Raw genomic sequence first — 9,531 nt, 5'->3', positions numbered from 1 at the left:
TCTGGAATGCAAGCTGCACCAGGCAGTACTAAGGACGCTTCATCTGAAGAAGAAGCTTATGATCCTGAGAACCCATCAATGGAAGAAGTGAATTACATGGGAGAACCCTATGGAAACACCTATAATCCTTCATGGAGAAATCATCCAAATCTCTCATGGAAAGATTAACAGAGACCTCAACAAGGTTTCAACAACAATAATGGTGGAAGAAACAGGTTTAGCAATAGCAAGCCTTTTCCATCATCTTCTCAGTAACAGACAGAGAATTATAAGCAGAGCCACTCTGACTTAGCAACCATGGTCTCTGATCTAATCAAAACTACTCAAAGTTTCATGACTGAAACAAGATCCTCCATTAGAAACTTGGAGGCATAAGTGGGTCAGCTGAGCAAGAAAGTTACTGAACTCCCTCTTAGTACTCTTCCAAGCAATACAGAAGAGAATCCAAAAGGAGAGTACAAGGCCATTAACATGACCTCAATGGATGTCCAGTGGCCTCCAATGAGTTTCCTAATGAGGAACCATGGGAATCTGAGGCTCACACTGAGACCATAGATATTCCATTTGATTTACTTCTGCCATTTATGAGCTCTGATGAGTATTCTTCCTCCGAAGAGGATGAGTATGTCACTGAAGAGCAAGTTGCTAAATACCTTGGAGCAATCATGAAGCTAAATGACAAGTTATTTGGTAATGAGACTTGGGAGGATGAACCCCCTTTGCTCACCAAAGAACTGGATGACTTGACTAGGCAGATATTACCTCAAAAGAGACAGGACCCTGGGAAGTTCTCAATACCTTGTACAGTAGGCACCATGGCCTTCAAGAAGGCTCTGTGTGACCTAGGATCAAGCATAAACCTCATGCCTCTCTCTGTAATGGAGAAGCTAAGGATCTTTGAGGTACAAGCTGCAAAAATCTCACTAGAGATGGCAGACAATTCAAGAAAACAAGCTTATGGACTTGTAGAGGATGTTCTGGTAAAAGTTAAAGACCATTACATCCCTGCTGATTTCATAGTTCTAGAGACTGGAAAGTGTATGGATGAATCCATCATCCTTGGCAGACCCTTCCTAGCCACAGCAAAGGCTATGATTGATGTTGACAGAGGAGAATTGATCATTCAAGTGAATGAAGAATCCCTTGTGTTTAAGACTCAAGGATATCCCTCTGTAACCATGGAGAGGAAGCATGAAGAGCTTCTCTCAAAACAGAGTCAAACAGAGGCCCCACAGTCAAACTCTAAGTTTGGTGTTGGGAGGCCACAACCAATTTTAAGTTTGGTGTTGAACCCCAATATTCAAACTCTAAGTTTGGTGTTGGGAGGTTCCAACATGACTCTGAGTATCTATGAGGCTCCATGAGAGCCCACTGTCAAGCTATTGACATTAAAGAAGCGCTTGTTGGGAGGCAACCCAATGTTATATTTATCTATTTTTCCTTTGTTATTTTATGTTTTCTGTAGGTTGATGATCATGGGAAGTCACAAAATCAATTGAAAAAGCAAAAACAGAATAAAAAATAGAAAGAAAAATTGCACACCATGGAGGAAAACTTGCTGGCATTTAAACGCCAGTAAGGGCAGCAAATGGGCGTTTAACGCCCAGTCTGGCACCATTTTGGGCGTTTAACACCAGAAAGGGGCACCAGACCGGCGTTAAACGCCAGGAAAGGGCAAGAAATTGGCGTTAAACGCCAGAAATGGGCACCAGCCCGGCGTTTAACGCCAGAATTGGTAGAAGGAGCATTTTTGCTCGCCACTTGGTGCAGGGATGAATTTTCCTTGATATCTCAGGATCTGTGGACCCCACAGGATCCCCACCTACCCCACCACTCTCTCTCTTCTTCACCCATTCACCAATCACCTCAACACCTCTTCCCAAAAATCCCTCACCTATCAAATCCCACTATTCTCCTCACCACTCACATCCATCCTTCATAAAACCTCACCTACCTCACCATTCAAATTCAAATGACTTTCCCTCCCAACCCACCCTCACATGACCGAACCCTACCCCTCTCTCCACCCCTATATAAACCCATCTTCACTCCTTCATTTTAACACAACCAAAACACTACTCCTCCCCCTTGGCCGAATCACAAAGCCACCTCCATCTCCTCTATTTCTTCTTCTTCTACTCTCTTCTTTCTTCTTTTGCTCGAGGACGAGCAAAACTTCTAAGTTTGGTGTGGTAAAAGCATTGGTTTTTGTTTTTCCATAACCATTTATGGCATCTAAGGCCGGAGAAACCTCTAGAAAGAGGAAAGGGAAGGCAAAAGCTTCCACCTCCGAGTCATGAGAGATGGAGAGGTTCATCTCAAGGGTGCATCAAGACCACTTCTATGAAGTTGTGGCCATGAAGAAAGTGATCCCCGAGGTCCCTTTCAAACTCAAAAAGAGTGAATATCCGGAGATCCGACATGAGATCCGAAGAAGAGGTTGGGAAGTTCTTACCAACCCCATTCAACAAGTCCGAATCTTAATGGTTCAAGAGTTCTATGCCAATGCATGGATCACCAAGAACCATGATCAAAGTGTGAACCCGGACCCAAAGAATTGGCTTACAATGGTTCGGGGAAATGCTTGGATTTTAGTCCGGAAAATGTAAGGTTGGCATTCAACTTGCCCATGATGCAAGGAGATGAACACCCTTACACTAGAAGGGTCAACTTTGATCAAAGGTTGGACCAAGTATTCATAGAAATTTGTGAAGAGGGCACTCAATGGAAGAGAGATTCAAAAGGGAAGCTGGTTCAATTGAGAAGGCATGACCTCAAGCCCGTGGCTAGAGAATGGTTGGAGTTTATCCAACGCTCAATCATTCCCACTAGCAACCGGTCCGAAGTTACTATAGACCGGGATATCATGATTCATAGCATCATGATTGGAGAGGAAATAGAAGTTCATGAGGTTATATCCCAAAAACTTTATAAGGTGGCGGACAAGTCCTCTACCTTGGCAAGGTTAGCTTTTCCTCATCTCATTTGTAACCTCTGTTATTCAGTTGGAATTGACATAGAGGGAGACATCCTCATTGATGAAGACAAGCCCATCACTAAGAAGAGGATGGAGCAAACAAGAGATCTCACTCACCATGAAATCTCTGAGACACCTCAAGGGATGCACTCCTGAGATTCCTCAAGGGATGCACTTTCCTCCACAAGACTATTGGGAGCAATTAAACACCTCCCTAGGAGAGTTTAGTTCCAACATGGGACAACTAAGGGTGGAGCACCAAGAACATTCCATTATCCTCCATGAAATTAGAGAAGATAAAAGAATCATGAGAGATGAGCAACAAAGGCAAGAAGAGACATTGAGGAGCTTAAGCACTCCATAAGATCTTCAAGAGGAAGAACAAGCCGCCATCACTAAGGTGGACCCGTTCTTTAATCTCCTTGTTCTTTAACTTCCTGTTTTTCGAATTTTCATGCTTATGTTTATCTATGTTTGTGTCTTATGATCATTAGTGTCTTAGTGTCTATGCCTTAAAGTTATGAAGGTCCTATGAATCCATCACCTTTCTTAAATGAAAAATGTTCTTAATTAAAAAGGAGAAGAATTGCATGAATTTTGAATTTTATAGCAGATTAATTATTTTGATGTGGTGACAATACTTTAACTTCTGAATGTATGCTTGAATAGTGCATATGTCTTTTGAATTTGTTGTTCATGAATGTGGGCTCTTGAAAGAATGATGAAAAAGGAGACATGTTACTGAGGATCTGAAAAATCATAAAAATGATTCTTGAAGCAAGAAAAAGCATTGAATTCAAAAAAAACAAAAAAAAGGGGAAAAGAAAAAGAAAAAAAAGTTATGATCCAAGGCAAAAAGAGTGTGCTTAAGAACCCTGGACACCTCTAATTGGGGAATCTAGCAAAGCTGAATCACAATCTAAAAAGGTTCACCCAGTTATGTGTCTGTGGCATGTATGTATCCGGTGGTAATATTGGAAGACAGAGTGCTTTGGGCCACGGCCAAGACTCATAAAGTAGCTATATTCAAGAATCATCATACTTAACTAGGAGAATCAATAACACTATCTGGATTCTGAGTTCCTATAGAAGCCCATCATTCTGAGTTTCAAAGGATAAAGTGAGATGCCAAAACTGTTCAGAGGCAAAAAGCTAAAAGCCTCGCTCATCTAATTAGTACTGATCTTCATAGATGGTTTTGGAATTCATTACATATTCTCTTCTTTTTATCTTATTTGATCTTCAGTTGCTTGAGGACAAGCAACAATTTAAGTTTGGTGTTGTGATGAGCGGATAATTTATACGCTTTTTGGCATTGTTTTTAGTATGTTTTTAGTATGTTTTAGTTAGTTTTTATTATAATTTTATTAGTTTTTAGTTAAAATTCACTTTTCTGGACTTTACTATGAGTTTGTGTGTTTTTTTGTGATTTCAGGTATTTTCTGGCTGAAATTGAGGAACCTGAGCAAAAATCTGATCCAGAGGCTGAAAAGGATTGCAGATGCTGTTGGATTCTGACCTCCCTGCACTTAAAGTAGCTTTTCTGGAGCTACAGAAGCCCAATTGGCGCGCTCTCAACTGCGTTTGAAAGTAGACATCCTGAGCTTTCCAACAATGTATAATAGCCCATACTTTTTCCGAGATTTGATGGCCCAAACAGGCGTTTCAAGTCAGCTCAGGAATTCTGGCGTAAAACGCCGGAACTGGCACAAGAATGGGAGTTAAACGCCCAAACTGGCACAAAAGCTGACGTTTAACTCCAAGAAGAGTCTCTACATGAAAATTCTTCAATGCTCAGCCCAAGCACACACCAAGTGGGCCCGGAAGTGGATTTTTATGTCATTTACTCATTTCTATAAACCCTAGCTACTAGTTCTCTATAAGTAGGATCTTTTGCTATTGTATTTACATCTTTTGATCACTTTAGATCCTTAGATCATCTTTGGATGTCTAGTTCTTAGATTATTGGGGGCTGGCCTCTCGGCCATGCCTAGACCATGTTCTTATGTATTTTCAACGGTGGAGTTTCTACACACCATAGATTAAGGTGTGGAGCTCTGCTGTACCTCGAGTATTAATGCAATTGCTATTGTTCTTCTATTCAATTCAGCCTATTCTTGTTCTAAGATATTCATTCGCACCCAAGAACATGATGAATGTGATGATTATGTGACGCTCATCATCATTCTCACTTATGAACGCGTGCCTGACAACCACTTCCGTTCTACAAGCAAACAAGGCTTGAATGTTTATCTCTTAGGCCGTGACAGGGTGCGTTGAACATTTTCACTGAGAGGATGGGAGGTAGCCACTGACAACGGTGAAACCCTACATACAGCTTGCCATGGAAAGGAGTAAGAAGGATTGGATGAAGACAGTAGGAAAGCAGAAAGACGGAAGGGACAAAGCATCTCCATACGCTTATCTGAAATTCTCACCAATGAATTACATAAGTATCTCTATCTTTATTTTATGCTTTATTCATAAATCATCCATAACCATTTGAATCTGCCTGACTGAGATTTACAAGATGACCATAGCTTGCTTCATACCAACAATCTTCGTGGGATCGACCCTTACTCGCGTAAGGTTTATTACTTGGATGACCCAGTGCACTTGCTGGTTAGTTGTGCAAAGTTGTGATAAAGAGTTGAGATTGCAATTGAGCGTACCATGTTGATGGCGCCATTGATGATCACAATTTCGTGCACCAGTATCCTAACTAAGAATAATAAGATAACCATAGCTTGCTTCAAACCAACAATCTCCGTGGGATTCGACCCTTACTCACGTAAGGTATTACTTGGACGACCCAATGCACTTGCTGGTTAGTTGTGCGAAATTACATAGTGTGAATATAATTTTCGTGCACCAAGTCTTTGGCGCCGTTGCCGGGGATTGTTTGAGTTTGAACAACTGACGGTGAATCTTGTTGCTTAGATTAGGAAAAATTAGTCTTTTTGGTTTAGAGTCACTAGAATTGCATCTTTTATTATCCCTTTCAAAAATATTATTTTTCTTTATTAATTTTTAGTTTTTCTGCGAGTTTAGTGTCCTGTTTTAAGTTTGGTGTCAATTGCATGTTTTAAAAAATTTATGCATTTTTCGAAAATTCATGCATGTGTTCTTCATGATCTTCAAATTGTTCTTGTCAATTTTTCTTGTTTGATCTTTGGTTTGTCTTGTTTTTTGTCTTTTCTTGTTTTTCTTGTGCTTTTTCAAATTTTTAGTTTTCAAAAAAATTTTTTAATTATCACGTTAAATTTATAGCTCAGTGGGCTAGAGCGTTGGTTTATGTTCTTGGCAATTGGGTATCTTCTTTAAAAAAAAACTTTTTCAAAAATAATTTTTCTTTGATTAAATCTTGTGCCTAACTTTAAGTTTGGTGTTCTCTTGTTAATTTTCTTTAACTTTTGAAAATTTATTTTGGTTTTCCAAAAATTTTAAGTTTGGTGTTCTTTCTTTTGTTCTTATTATTCTTGTGAGTCTTCAAGGTGTTCTTGAGTCTTCTTTGAGTTTTGATCTTAAAATTTTTAAGTTTGGTGTCCCTTGCTATTTTCCCTCCAAAATTTTTGAAAAACAAGGAGCATTAGATCTAAAAATTTTTAAATTGTGTCTTTTGTGCGTTTTTCTCTTTCATCATAAAATTCAAAAATAAAAAAATATCTTTTCCTTTAATTTCTCATAATTTTCGAATTACTTGGGTTGACTTGGTCAAAAATTTTCAAATTATATCTTTTTAAAAAATATCCTAACCACTTTCTCTCTCCTCACTTTTTCGAAAATCTTCATAAAATATTTTCAAATTTTTTATTTTTTTATTTTATTTTTTATTTTTCATTTTTTTGTTTTGGTTTTTATTTTATTCTATTTTATTATTTCGAAAAAAAATTTAATATAATAAAATAAATAAAATAAATCCACATCATCTCCCTTTCTCCATCATGGACCTAAGTGGAAATGAACAGTCCAGAAGGACTCTGAGGTCATATGCTAGCCCCACTACTGCTTCATACGGGAGTAGTATCTGTATACCCTCCATCGAAGTCAATAGCTTTAAGTTGAACCCTCAGCTCATTATCATGGTGCAGCAAAGTTGCTAGTATTCTGGTCTTCCACAGGAAGAACCTACAGAGTTTCTGGCATAGTTTTTACAAATTACTGACACAGTACATGATAAGGAAGTAGATCAGGATGTCTATAGATTGTTACTATTTCCATTTGCTGTAAAAGACCAAGCTAAGAGGTGGTTAAATAACCAACCTAAGGACAGCATAAAGACATGGAAACAGCTGTAAAAAAAATTCCTGAATTACTATTTTTCTCCAAAACGGATGACACAGCTAAGGCTGATCATCCAAGACTTCAAACAAGGAGATAATGAATCCATTTATGATGCCTGGGAGAGATACAGAGAGATGCTAAGAAAATGCCCCTCTGAAATGTTTTCAGAGTGGGTGCAGTTAGACATCTTTTATTATGGGCTTACAGAAAAAGCTCAGATTTCTCTAGACCACTCATCTGGTAGATCTATACACATGAGAAAGACAATTGAAGAAGCTTAAAAGCTCATTGATACAGTTGCCAAAAATCAGCATCTGTATCTAAGCAGTGAACATTTCATGAAAGAAGAGGCTAAAACAGTAACTGCTGAACTAAGTCCTGTAGAACAAGTTACTGAAGTCAATCAGCAATTAGATTTTCTAACAAAATAGCTAGCCGAATTCAAGGAAGAATGGCTAATATGAATATGGAAGTGTAGTTGAAGCAAACAGAACAGCAATTGTCAAAACAAATAACAGAAGAGTGCCAAGCAGTTCAATTAAGAAGTGGGAAAATATTAAATACCTCACTTCAAGGCAGCAAGAAGCCAAGAAATGAACAAACTGCTACCCAAAATCCCTCTGAGGACAGTCAGAGCTCAGAGAGGAATAATTTTGGTGCTTAAATGCCAGAAAAGGGGTGGAGAGCTGGCGTTGAACGCCCAACCCATGCTCAGTCCTGGCGTTCAACGCCAGAAACAGGCAAGGAATTGGCGTTGAACTCCCAAAGAAAGCACAGTTCTGGCATTCAGACGCCAGAAACAGGTAAGGAGTTGGTGTCTAACGCCACTCCAGCTTCCACCCCTGGAATTCAAACACCAGTGGGGGATCAGACACATACAAGTGCTGATAGTAACCCCTCTAAAAAGGCTTCTCAAACTACATCTGTAGGTAGTAAACCTGCAGCAACTAAGGTTGAGGAATACAATGCCAAAATGCCTTATCCTCAGAAACTCCGCCAAGCGGAACAGGATAAGCAATTTGCTCACTTTGCAGACTATCTCAAGACTCTTGAAATAAAGATTTCATTTGTAGAGGCACTTGAGCAAATACCCTCTTATGCTAAGTTCATAAAAGAGATCTTAAGTCATAAGAAGAATTGGAGGGAAACTGAAAAATTATACCTCACTGAAGAATGCAATGCAGTCATTCTGAAAAGCTTACCTGAGAAGCTTAAAGATCCCGGAAGCGTTACGATACCATGCACATTAGAGGGTACTTGGACCAAGCAAGCTTTATGTGACCTTGGGGCAAGTATCAACCTAATACCTGCATCTACTATCAGAAAGCTTAGTTTGACTGAAGAAGTCAAACCAACCCGGACATGTCCCCAACTTGCTGATGGCTCCATTAAATACCCCTCAGGCGTGATTGAAGACATGATTGTCAAGGTTGGACCATTTGCCTTTCCCACTGACTTTGTGGTGTTGGAAATGGAGGAGCACAAGAGTGTAACTCTCAATCTAGGAAGACCTTTCCTAGCAACTGGACAAATCCTCATTGACATCCAAAAAGGGGAAGTGACCCTGAGAGTCAATGAGGACGAGTTTAAGTTGAATGTTGTCAAAGCTATGCATCATCTAGACACCCCAAATGACTGCATGAGCATTGATATTATTGACTCCTTGGTAAAAGAGGTCAATATGACTGAGAGTCTCAAATCAGAGCTAGAGGATATCTTTAAAGATTCTCATCCTAATCTGGAGGAACCAGAGAGAATAATAGAACCTCTGAAAATCCCTCAGGAAGAGGAGAAACCTCCTAAACCCGAGCTCAAACCATTACCACCAACCCTTAAATATGTATTTCTGGGAGAAGGTGATACCTTTCCTGTAATCATAAGCTCCACCTTAGAACCACAGGAAGAGGAAGCACTAATACAAGTGCTAAGGACACACAAGACAGCTCTTGGGTGGTCCATCAGTGATCTTAAGGGTATTAACCCAGCCAGATGCATGCACAAGATCCTATTGGAGGGTGACGCTAAGCCAGTGGTTCAACCACAGAGGTGGCTGAATCCAGCCATGAAGGAGGTAGTGCAGAAGGAGGACCAGAAAGGATCATTTTCCTTTACCATTCATAGACCAGATGCTAGAAAGACTAGCAGGTCATGAATACTACTGCTTCCTGGATGGATATTCAGGTTATTATCAAATTGCAGTAGATCCCCAAGATCAAGAGAAAACAGCATTCACATGTCCATCCAGAGTATTTGCATACAGAAGGATGCCA

The sequence above is a fragment of the Arachis duranensis genome, chromosome 10, assembly GCF_000817695.3.
Source record: "Arachis duranensis cultivar V14167 chromosome 10, aradu.V14167.gnm2.J7QH, whole genome shotgun sequence".
Classification (NCBI taxonomy): domain Eukaryota; kingdom Viridiplantae; phylum Streptophyta; class Magnoliopsida; order Fabales; family Fabaceae; genus Arachis; species Arachis duranensis.
Note: the sequence above shows the minus strand (reverse complement) of the source record.